The following is an 11,868-nucleotide window of genomic DNA, read 5'->3' as shown; positions in this document are numbered from 1 at the left end:
GGGGCAATAGCCGTGGCGACGTACGTTTGTATCGAGACAGATTTCCAGACCGAAGGTGTCCCGACAGGAAGACGTTCGAAGCAATTGATCGGCGTCTTAGGGAGCACGGAACATTCCAGCCTATGACTCGCGACTGCGGAAGACCTAGAACGACGAGGACACCTGCAATGGACGAGGCAATTCTTCGTGCAGTTGACGATAACCCTAATGTCAGCGTCAGAGAAGCTGCTGCTGTACAAGGTAACGTTGACCACGTCACTGTATGGAGAGTGCGACGGGAGAACCAGTTGTTTCCGTACCATGTACAGCGCGTGAAGGCACTATCAGCAGCTGATTGGCCTCCATGGGTACACTTCTGCGAATGCTTCATCCAACAATATGACAATCCTCATTTCAGTGCAAATGTTCTCTTTACGGATGAGGCTTCATTCCAACGTGATCAAATTGTAAATTGTCACAATCAACATGTGTGGGCTGACGAGAATCCGCACGCAATTGTGCAATCACGTCATCAACACAGATTTTCTGTGAACGTTTGGGCAGGCATTGTTGGTGATGTCTTGATTGGGCTCCATGTTCTTCCACCTACGCTCAATGGAGCACGTTATCATGATTTCATACGGGATACTCTACCTGTGCTGCTAGAACATGTGCCTTTACAAGTACGGCACAACATGTGGTTCATGCACGACGGAGCTCCTGCAGATTTCAGTCGAAGTGTTCGTACGCTTCTCAACAACAGATTCGTTGACCGATGGATTGGTAGAGGCGGGCCAAGTCCATGGCCTCCACGCTCTCCTGACCCGCTTGACTTTCATTTATGGGGGCATTTGAAAACTCTTGTCTACGCAACCCCGGTACCAAATGTAGAGACTCTTCGCGACCGTATTGTGGACGGCTGTGATACAATACGCCATTCTCCAGGGCTGCATCAGCGCATCAGGGATTTCATGCGACGGAGGGTGGATGCATGTATCCTCGCTAACGGAGGACATTTTGGACATTTCCTGTATCAAAGTGTTTGAAGTCGCGCTAGTACGTTCTGTTGCTGTGTGTTTCTATTCTATGATTAATGTGATTTGAAGAGAAGTAATAAAATGAGCTCTAACATGGAAAGTAAGCGTTTCCGGACACATGGCCACATAACATATTTTATTTCTTTGTGTGTGAGGAATGTTTCCTGAAAGTTTGACCGTACCTTTTTGTAACACCCGGTACAATATAAGTGGTCACCAATAGCGTTGGGATTTAAAACCCTTTAAATAGAAGTATCAATTATGCGAACGATTGTACAAAATGAGGAGAAATGTGTGGTTAGGCGTGGAGGGGGGGGGGGGGGACGGGTGCATAGTGAATGAGGGTTGTGTCCTAAGAAACATTTTTCGTATGAGCCCTTCCCGAATCCTGTTGAAAAAAAGCGAAACTTCGCTCTGTTTCACTCAGTTCGTTAAAAAGCGGCTGAATAACGTTTTTCACTTTTCTTTCACAGTATACAGTGCCATTAAACAGACATTGGGCCTGCTATACTAGCACTACTAAGTGTGGACCAGACTCCTGTTTCCTGATTGTGAAGGGGTTCCTCGTGAACCAGAGTCGGTCTATTGGCGCTCCAGTGTCGAGAGTTGTGGGAACTGACGTAGCCGTGTGAATGGAGCCAAGGCTCCTCTGAGAACAGAACGAGGCGAGCATCCGTTTCGCCGTCACACACTTGTTTCATTTGCAAAACCCAGTCCTGTGCAGAGGATCACCAGGTTTATGTTCTTGCGCTACTCTTACTTCACAGGGCTGCAGCACAAGTGAGTTAACAGCCCTTTGAAGAAAGGTACAAGAATTTGCGTTTGCAGTGAAAGACGCCTAAGAGACGTTTTAATAAAAATTTCCAGGCAACGTCATTTAGATGAGGATCTGTAAGCACCGTAGATCATCGTGTACGCATCTTGCCGTGAATACTTCCCGTTCATGAAATTTATTCGCTGATTTGTGAAATGCAACACGAAATTCCAACACCTGGAAAGTTCTGTTCAATCTCCAGACTCTGTTCGCACATACGAATCGTAAATAAACCCTCGCTGTGGTACGAAATATTTCACTGTTGCACTCATGTTTGTTTCGTTGCGTTAGCCCAAATTTATCGACATATATTGGCGATATTTTTTCCGGTATATTTACATCGACATCAGAATGGCAATATCAAATGCCAACACTTTTATTTTATATTATATTTTTTTCACAATTTTCGGTAAATATTTGAAGTCGTTCTTTTGAAATCGTAGTAGATATTAATTTTACTTTCGCTGTGTGAAGGAGTCTTACTACTTTTTGAGGTTTCATCACGACCAGTCTTTCTGTTTGACTATGTGAAGCAAGTATATACGGCGCAAAAGAGAAGTTCGATTGCACGTGGGGGTGTTGGGCGGGTGGTGTTGGCGGTGTGAATGGAATGCCAAGATTTCTGACGCGAAGAAATAGCACACCAGCTGCGTTAAAAAACCATTTTCAATGCTACTAATTTGTTATTTCTTCACACCGGCGTTCTTCAGAACCAGTTACTGAAAATGATGAATAAAAATCTAAATTACAAGACTGGTCTTTAACTGGGCGGAGACGTGTGAGTGGAAATGCTGACGCAATCGGCACTCGGAGCTACCAATAGAAGCTGCAACGTTTAGCTTCTCCACGCTATTTTGACACTACAGCTGCTAGGTCGTTGGCGTTGGCAGATATGAAAGAACCAGGAAGTCGACATGAAGTGTTCCGGACAAATCTGATATGTGACGAAACCGAACGTCGGTCCCATCGGACACAATTTATTCTGCGAATTACATGCAGTTACCATTGTTAGCAAAGTGGTTATCGCCAAGCGTGAACGTGCATCGTTTTCCTTTCAGTTCTTGCTCTAAAGCAGGGGCGGGCAGGAATGCTGCACATGTGCGGTGCACTTGCACGCGTGCAGTTAACAGGTGTTCCGCGTGCAAACAGGGGCAAGCTGGCGTCCCGCTTATCTCCCATCCCCACCATAACTTCTGTCCGCTCCTTCCTCTGTAATGCGTTTTGTTTCCTAGCTTGCTTTATTGAGTGAATGAATAAGGTTAGTAGGAGTGCTTGAAAGAAATCATGGTTTGAAAGAGTACCTATTACCTACGATACGTTTTATTTAATTATCACAGGTGGAGTTTACAATACGTTTAATATCTGGAACAAAATTTCTGCATACAGACAAATACAAACAGTTACGTAAATTTTCATCACTGATGTTTGATGTTAACCGAGACTTATTAATTCAGCAGATAGTTTTACAGCTCTCGCTATATTAAGCGCAGTCTTATAACTTGCACATACCGCTGGGCTATTATTGTTGTCGTCCTGAAAACTTGAAAACAGTGCTCCATAAAATGTTAAATCAGTTAGATGAGAGACATGACGAGAGAAAGTCGAAGATCTCTCGTGACAACATGAACTACGACAAATTCAAATGGCTCTGAGCACTATGGGACTTAACTGCTGTGGTCATCAGTCCCATAGAACTTAGAACTACTTAAACCTAACTAACCTAAGGACATCCCACACATCCATGCCCGGGGCAGGATTCGAACCTGCGACCATAGCGGTCGCGCGGTTCCAGACTGTAGTACCTAGAACCGCTCGGCCACTCCGGCCGGCCAACTACGACAGATTAATCTGGTATCGTCAGATCGCTCTTCTTAAGCTCAGTCAATTCCCCATCTGCTCTGAATCCGACAATAAATTGTACTCGTCCTTGTCAAATTTATTATAATGACCTTCAATACTAAACTTCCGTTGATCAGCGAGAATTTTCACGTTTTTTCACAAAGAAAAAATGATTGTCCCATTACTTTTTAAAAGATAGCAAATCTCCACTTCTCCGTTTCTTGAAATACAACGTTCACTACATAGTGCTCGCTTCGCATCAACGACCGCAGCTTAGCCTGGCACTACACTGCCGCAACCTGCCGGCTGTCGCCACAGCCCCGGTCGACGCCTGCACGCGAGCAGCACACGTGCAGCGCTGTGCGCTCATGAGCCGCGTGCAACGTTTGCCCGCACCTGCTCTAAAGGGATAGGCAGGCTGCTAGCTTGTTGATGTACTGAATGTCTAATAATAAATCAATATTTACATATACATCTCTAAAACAGACAGTATATTTACAGTGTGCAGCCGGTATTTTTATCGGCAGGTATATCAATACTTTTTCCGCATATATATCGACATAGCGCTACTTTGTTAGATATATCGAGAGCCGATAAAGATATTTTTTTAAATACCGACATACCGGATTCACGAGATTTTTAAAAATATCGACAGTCCTAGTTCGAATGACACAGTGGCGGAAAAGGCACGTAGTGCGGCATTAACAAGGGGAGATGAGGGACACAATCAACCGGGACTTGCTCGGGTGGCTGGCAAACACAAGCCTGCGCTTACGGTCTTCAGATAAATGCAACATCCTGTACTTAGAATAAATTTCCTTTACTTCACGTCTATGCTCACAACTTTTTTATCATCAGATTACCCGTCTCGCCCTATAATGACCATCTTCAGATCTGTTTTATAAAGACATGTCCTAATATGCTGGAGCCACAGTGGCATCGTCAAATGTTAATCGCAAAATAGTAGTTAGAAAGTGTGTAGGTGTGGTGCTGAGGGCTTCACAGCAGCGTATCAGAATTCCTCGCAGGACACAGGGCTCAGATCTTTCTTTCTGATGACAGTACATTTGACGAGTGAGTGTGACGAGTCTTATGAACTGTGCAGAGCGGGTGGATTCTTCTCCACTGGGAAGGGCTCTAACTGCGTTCTTCTGCTTTGTGTGTCTGCAGCCGGCACCGGCGGGGACCCCCTGATGCTGCGGCGGAGGGCGAGCGGCTTCCGGAACGCTTCCGCTGGTGAGTGAATGGCCGCCAGCTGCTCACACTACCTTCCAGGGCCGAACTGTATAAGCGTACGGCAGTACAGTGTGCTCTAGGCGTGGGCGATGTTCAACGCTATTACTGAGTCGTACCTATTAAGCTGGGTCCTATAAAATTTTTAATGCGGTAGGATTTCGTGGCAGATTAAAACCGGGACCGGGAGACGAACCTGGGACTTTTGTGTTTCACCAGGTAGGCACTGGCGGAAGCAGAGCTGTGTGGACGAGTCGCGAATCGTGCTTGGATAGCCGAGTCGGTATACGATTTTCCCTACGAAAGACAGAGGTTCCAGGCTCGAGAACTACTCTGCCAGGAGGTTACAAATAATCGCGGCCTATCAGCAGAGTGAGGGTAGGATTCACCAAAAGAAATAGATATAACGGGAATACTATTTTCTATTAATTACAATCCTTTCCTTCTGATGTAACAATTCCATTAATTTTAAACAAATGAAATATACACAGATCAGCCAGAACATTATGACCACCGACCTGCTATCGATATAAACCCATCCAGGCGATAGCAACGTCACCTGGCGAGGAATGACTGTTAGTCAGTGAGCTTGCTGTCCGTGTGTAGAATGGGGAAGGCGCGCGATCTACCGACCGAGGCAGATTGTAATGGCACGAGCATTTCGGATACTGCACAACCTTTCGGGTGTTCGACGAGTGCTGTGGCGAGTATCTTCAACACGTGGCGAAACCTGGGTGAAACCACGTGTCGACGTCGCGGGGTTGGGCGGCCACTCCTCAGTACAGATGTCAGACGTCGCAGGCTGGGCAGACTGCTAAAACAGAACAGACGGCGAACTATGGCTAAAATGGTTCAAATGGCTCTGAGCACTATGGGACTTAACATCTATGGCCATCAGTCCCCTAGAACTTAGAACTACTTAAACCTAACTAACCTAAGGACATCACACACATCCATGCCCGAGGCAGGATTCGAACCTGCGACCGTAGCAGTCGCGCGGCTCCGGACTGAGCGCCTAGAACCGCTAGACCACCGCGGCCGGCACGAACTATGGCGGAACTAACATCAGGCTTTAATGCCGGAAAGAGTACAAGTGTGTCTGAACACACAGTGCATCGAACATCCCTACAAATGGGTCCCCGCAATTGACGACCATTGCATGTGACAATGTTAACACCACTACATCGGGAACTATGACTGAAGTAGGCACGTAACCACTGGCACTGGACGTTAGCGTCGTGGTAGAGTGTTTCATGGTCTGATGAATCCCAATACCTTGTTCATCATGCCGGTAGGAGGCTGTGAATCTGTCGCCTTTCACGGTAACAGCTCCTTGACACCTGTACAGCGGGATGGATACGAGCTGGCGGCGTCTGCATTATGCTCTGGGGAACAATCATGTGGGCATCCATGAATCCGCTGGAGCTCGTGCAAGGCACCATGACCGCCGAGGCGTGACGTAAACTGGTTTCAGACCGTGTACACGTCTTCATGAGGATCATGCTTCCCAATGGCTGTGGCATTTTTCAACAAGATAATGCGCCTTCTCAGAGGGCCACGAGTGTGATGGACTAGTTCGAGGAATGCAGTGGCGTGTTCCAATTGATGTGTTGGCCCCAAGCTTGCCCGATCTGAATCCCATCAACCACGTCTGGGATGTGATTGAACGTGGCATCAGACCTCATCGCCCCCATTCTCGGAATTTACGGGACTTACGTGACTTGAATGTGCAGATGTGGCGCCAGTTACCTCCAGAAACCTGGCAAGGCCTCATTGATCCCATGCCATGATCCGTCGCTGCTGTTATCTGTGCCAAAGGTGGACTCACCGGCTATTAGCTAGGTGGTCATAGTGTTCTTGCTGATCAGTGTATGGTTCCAGAGACCATCTCCTGTCTGAAACATCTATGAAGTATGTATGCAGACAGAAGCGGCGAATCAAAATTTATACCATGGCCATGATTCGAACCTGGGTCTTTTGCTCACTGAGCACATGCGCTAAGCACTACACCGCCCTGGCAGAGTGGCTCTCAACAACTGCGCGGACAGCCCTAGCACGGCTCCGTCCTTAATCAAAATTCTCATTCACACCTCAGCCCACCTGATATTCCCCTTAAACACGAACAGGATTGCAGAGCATCTCCTGCCGTATTGCAATAGAACGTAAGCATCGAACGAAATGGGGGATCTTTCCTGAAACCCAGCCATAGGTGCTTCAACCATACGAAACTATATGGTTCCAAGAGATCTTATTATGTGTGAAACGTTTATGATGTATGTACGCAGACTGAAGTGATAAATGTAAATCTGTAGGAAGGCCGGGATTCGAACCCAGCTCTCCCGCTCATTAGACACATGCACTAACCAACCTGACACAGTGTCTTTTCACAACTGCACTTAATGCGGAGGAGTGTTAGGACAATCCGTGCAGTCGTACAAAGACACTGTGTCAGGGTGGCGTAGTGGTTAGTTCAAAATGGTTCAAATGGCTCTGAGCACTATGGGACTCAACTGCTGTGGTCATAAGTCCCCTAGGACTTAGAACTACTTAAACCTAACTAACCTAAGGACATCACACACATCCATGCCCGAGGCAGGATTCGAACCTGCGACCGTAGAGGTCGTGAGGTTCCAGACTATAGCGCCTTTAACCGCTCGGCCACTCCGGCCGGCTGTAGTGGTTAGTGTATCGGCCTACTGCACAGGAGACCCGGGTTTGAATCCCGAATTTGCTATAAATTCTCATTCGTCACTTCATTCTGTCTGCATACACACTTCATAGCATTTAAACATATGGTGACAGAGCACTGAAAGATCTTAGTCGAATTAAGATCCCTGTAGCAGTCGAGTGTCTCTTAGTGCTACTGAGATTCATGGAAGAGCAAGCCATCACAAAACTATTCCACCTGGTGTACGAGAAGTATGAGAAAGGCTAAATACCCTCAAAATTATAGAAGAAAGTAACGTTCCAACTGCAAAGAAGGTAGGTGCAGACATGTGAATGTTACCGAACTGTAAGTTCAGTACCTCATAGTTGCAAAATAATGACAGGAACTATCTACGTAAGAATAGAAAAAAACTGGTATAAGCCGACGTCAGGGAAGATCCGTTTGGGTTCCCAAGAAATTTAAGAATACTTGAGGCAATACTGAGTTTACGACTTATCGTAGATGATAGTTTAACGGAAAAAAGCCTTCGTTTATAGCTTTTGTGGATTTAGAGAAAGACTTTCGTAATGTTGACTTGAATGCATCCCTTAAAATTCTTAAGGTAATAGGTATAAAATACCGGGAACGTATGATTTCAGAAAGCTTCTTGAGAAACGAAACAGAAGGACATAAAAGAACAGAGTAGTTGAGAAGGGAGTGGAATAGCGTTGTAGCCTTTCCCCGATGTCATTGAGCCCATAGACTGAGCAAGCAGTGAAGGGCACCAAAGAAAAAATTGAGGAAAGAATTAAGGTTTAAGAAGATTCAAAAACTTTGAAGTTACGGTAGCCGATGGCACTCTCATTCTGTCAAAGACAGAAAAGGACTGGGAAGAGTAATTGAACGGAATGGATATTGCCCTGAGCAAAGGTTATAAGAGGAACAACAAAAGTCAAACAAGGGTAATAGGATGCAGTGAAATTAAATGGGGCGATGTGGAGAGGTTCAGATTATAAAATGAGTCATTAGAAGCAGACAATGAGTTTGGTCCTTTGGGTAGCAAAACAACTGACGACGGACGAAGTGGAGAGGATCTAAAATGCAGACTGGCTACAGCAAGGAAATTATTTCCGAAAAAGAGGAATTTGTTGACGTCTAAGGTAAGCTTGAGTGTGAGGAAGTATTTTTTGAAGACATTTATCTGGCGTGAATCATTGTGAAACTTCAGACCGGATGGCTCCTTGTATGGTCAGGGTATTATTCGCGCCCAAGCCTTCGCACGTACCATCCGTGACACGTTGACAGTTCCTCATGCTCCACGTGAGACTTGTGGCCGAGAAGTATTCGTGCCTTGTGCAGATTACCAGTTAGCAGAGGTAGACTGCTGCGTGCAGTGTCATTCCACTGCAAAATCGAGCCGAAGTTTAAAAAAAATGGTTCAAATGGCTCTGAGCACTATGGGACTTAACTACTGAGGTCATCAGTCCCCTAGAACTTAGAACTACTTAAACCTAACTAACCTAAGGACATCACACACATCCATGCCCGAGGCAGAATTCGAACCTGCGACCGTAGCGGTCACGCGGTTCCAAACTGACGCGCTTAGAACCGCACGGCCACACCGGCCGGCCGAAGTTTAAACCAAAAATTGCGATGCACAGTAGGAACTTGAAGTATAAAAATTTTATCTCTAATTTTTTATGCAGTTGAATGCGTTTATCAACAATGAACTGAACTTAATTGTCTGTGCAGATTCTTCTCTGTAATAGACAAAAGTAACAAAGCTGCACTGTGCTATATATGTAGTCAATCTTTATCTTTCAAAACGACTGTGAGTATGTATATGGAATAAAGGCACCCAACAATAAATTTATCATCAAACTCCCATAAGCACGAAAAGAGTATAAAGGCCTTATTTTTCACGTGCCATTTGTTTTCGGAACAGTGAAAACATTGTTTGGAGTCTTAAATATCGCATAAAAAGATTTAAAATGGTTTCCTTTAACCCATGAAACACATAAAAAAACATTACTACAATAATGCGAGCTATTTCGATAGTTTCAGCGCGCTTCACGGCCTAGCGCGGCTTCTATTAAATAACCGATTACCTGGTCGAAACTGAAACGTTTTAACGCATTACTCGCAAAGAATAATTCAGCGCGTCATTAGTGGCTTCTCACCCACGTCCGTAGCCGGGGTCACCAACCACGTGTTTGCACCCGTCCGCACCCTGATGGTGGATGAAAATTTCACTGCCACTATTTGACCTGTGGGGGTAGGAGGCGTGGTGACGCAGGGCATCCGATAAACACTGTTCGCGTCACGGTCCTGGACTACATTCCAAAGCTCTCTGCGGTGTTCCGTCAGGTGAGAGCGTGTGACATTGTCGATGATGATCCGTTTGTCGACGAGGACTTTATGCTAGGAGGGCACTTTAGTGCTATTCGAAAGGGGTAGGCTACGTGCTAGCACAGGGTTCAGCCCTCTCCCTTCCCTTAAACTGCATCAAAACAGTCCGAACACTACAATGTACAAGCATTCACCACATTCACCAACCATACACAGATACGCGGCTGGGCTTCATCACAGGTCGGAGCAGGACAATGGCAAACCACCTCCAATGATACCTTGCCATAAGCGGATGTGCAGTATCGCTGCATCTGCTCCCCTGTTTCCTGATTATGAAATTATATTGAGTTTGAATGCCGTATGCGGTATATCTCTCCGATCCTAATCGTTGTCTGCCTCGAGAATGACTCGTTCAGTCTTCTGCAGCTGAGTGTGTGCTGTTTTGAAACTTCCTGGAGAATCAAAACCATGTGCCAGACCCAGACACGAACCCCAATCCTTGTCTTTCGTAGGTACTGTCCTTCGCAACTGGAATATCGAGGTACAACCAACGACCAGCCATCAAAGATTCATCTCTGTCAATAGCTCACACCGACCATACAGACTATTCAGAGCGTCTTCCGCATCCCTAGCTAGTCTAATATTGCCGGAAGACAGAATATAGCGGACAAATGGAATGGTTACAGCCTAAGGTTTTTTCATAACGAATCGTATGTGGATAGCTCAGTGATAAGATCGTCGTCACAACGTTTTGGACTGTTTTCACCTGTCTGAATAACTCTTAATCTGAGTCAACACCGTTTGGTTCTGCAATCTGAGGAATTAAAATGGTTCAAATGGCATTAAGATTCAAATGGCTCTGAGCACTATCGGACTTAACTTCTCAGGTCATCATAGAACTTAGAACCAGTTAAACCTAACTAACCTAAGGACATCACACACATCCATGCCCGAGGCAGGATTCGAACCTGACACCGTAGCGGTAGCACGGTTACGGACTGAAGCTCCCAGAACCGCTCGGCCACAGCCGACGACCAATCTAAGGAATTATTTGATGGAGGTGAAGAGCAGTCGAGTTTCCAGCCAGGGTTTGGTATTGAAACATAGCGACGCTTCGCATCATCATTTTCTGGAGAAGTGTTTTGTTGCTGTTCTCCGCACTCGTCTCATCCGTGGATGTGTCTTAACTTCTGAACACATAAGTTTGATAGTTCTTACTGTATTCTAACATTCATTTACAATCACAATTTTTACCCTGCACGCTTATCCCTATTTCTGAATTAATGGTAGTTCTTGATACGTCACTTAATGTGGCCCATCAACTAAATGCTTCTTCTAGTCAAAGCCCGACAATTGATTGTTCTCCGTAATGACTTTCGGAACCTCGTTATCAGCTACATGATTTACAGATCCAGGCTTCAGCTTCCTTCTGTAGCACTACATGTCAGAACTCCTATTCTCTTCTACAACTAGTTTACCGCATACCTTTCATTTCCACACAGAGCTACCCTCAATAGAAATACTTATAGCAAAATTGTCCTAATACTTAAAATTATGTACCACATTCAAACATTTCTCTTTAAGATAAAGCAAGTCATGTTATTGTCAGCCTATATTTGATATGCTTTCTGCTTCTGGCACAGTCAATTATTTTCTCGTGCGAATAGCAACACCCAGTGATACTTCCATCTCATCAATTCCTAATGGAACTGACTCTGAATCAAATGCTTGGGATATATTTATTACTGTCACCTGATGCACAAAATACGAGGTTACGGAGTATGATACAAGCTTAGCCATTGTATTGATGAATATTTACAAAACAGAAAACAGCACGTAATTCATAACAGAGAGAGAGAGAGAGAGAGAGAGAGAGAGAGAGAGAGAGAGATGGTCTGCTGTAAAAGTAACTTCGACCGTACGAAATTCGACTATTACATGACCATTACTGTCCACAATGTGTGGAGTGA

At 45.3% G+C, this 11,868-nt stretch overlaps 1 non-coding gene across 1 annotated transcript; it reads right to left on the bottom strand.

Annotated features, from left to right (window-relative positions):
- Positions 1-7,486: 7,486 nt before the first annotated feature.
- On the bottom strand, positions 7,487-7,570 carry Trnas-gga (transfer RNA serine (anticodon GGA)). The gene is given in 2 exon segments: positions 7,487-7,521; positions 7,531-7,570. It is a non-coding gene; the product is annotated as a tRNA-Ser (tRNA).
- Positions 7,571-11,868: the final 4,298 nt, after the last annotated feature.

Source organism: Schistocerca cancellata, chromosome 9, assembly GCF_023864275.1.
Source record: "Schistocerca cancellata isolate TAMUIC-IGC-003103 chromosome 9, iqSchCanc2.1, whole genome shotgun sequence".
Classification (NCBI taxonomy): Eukaryota; Metazoa; Arthropoda; class Insecta; order Orthoptera; family Acrididae; genus Schistocerca; species Schistocerca cancellata.
Note: the sequence above shows the minus strand (reverse complement) of the source record. Positions and strands in the feature narration are given on the sequence as shown.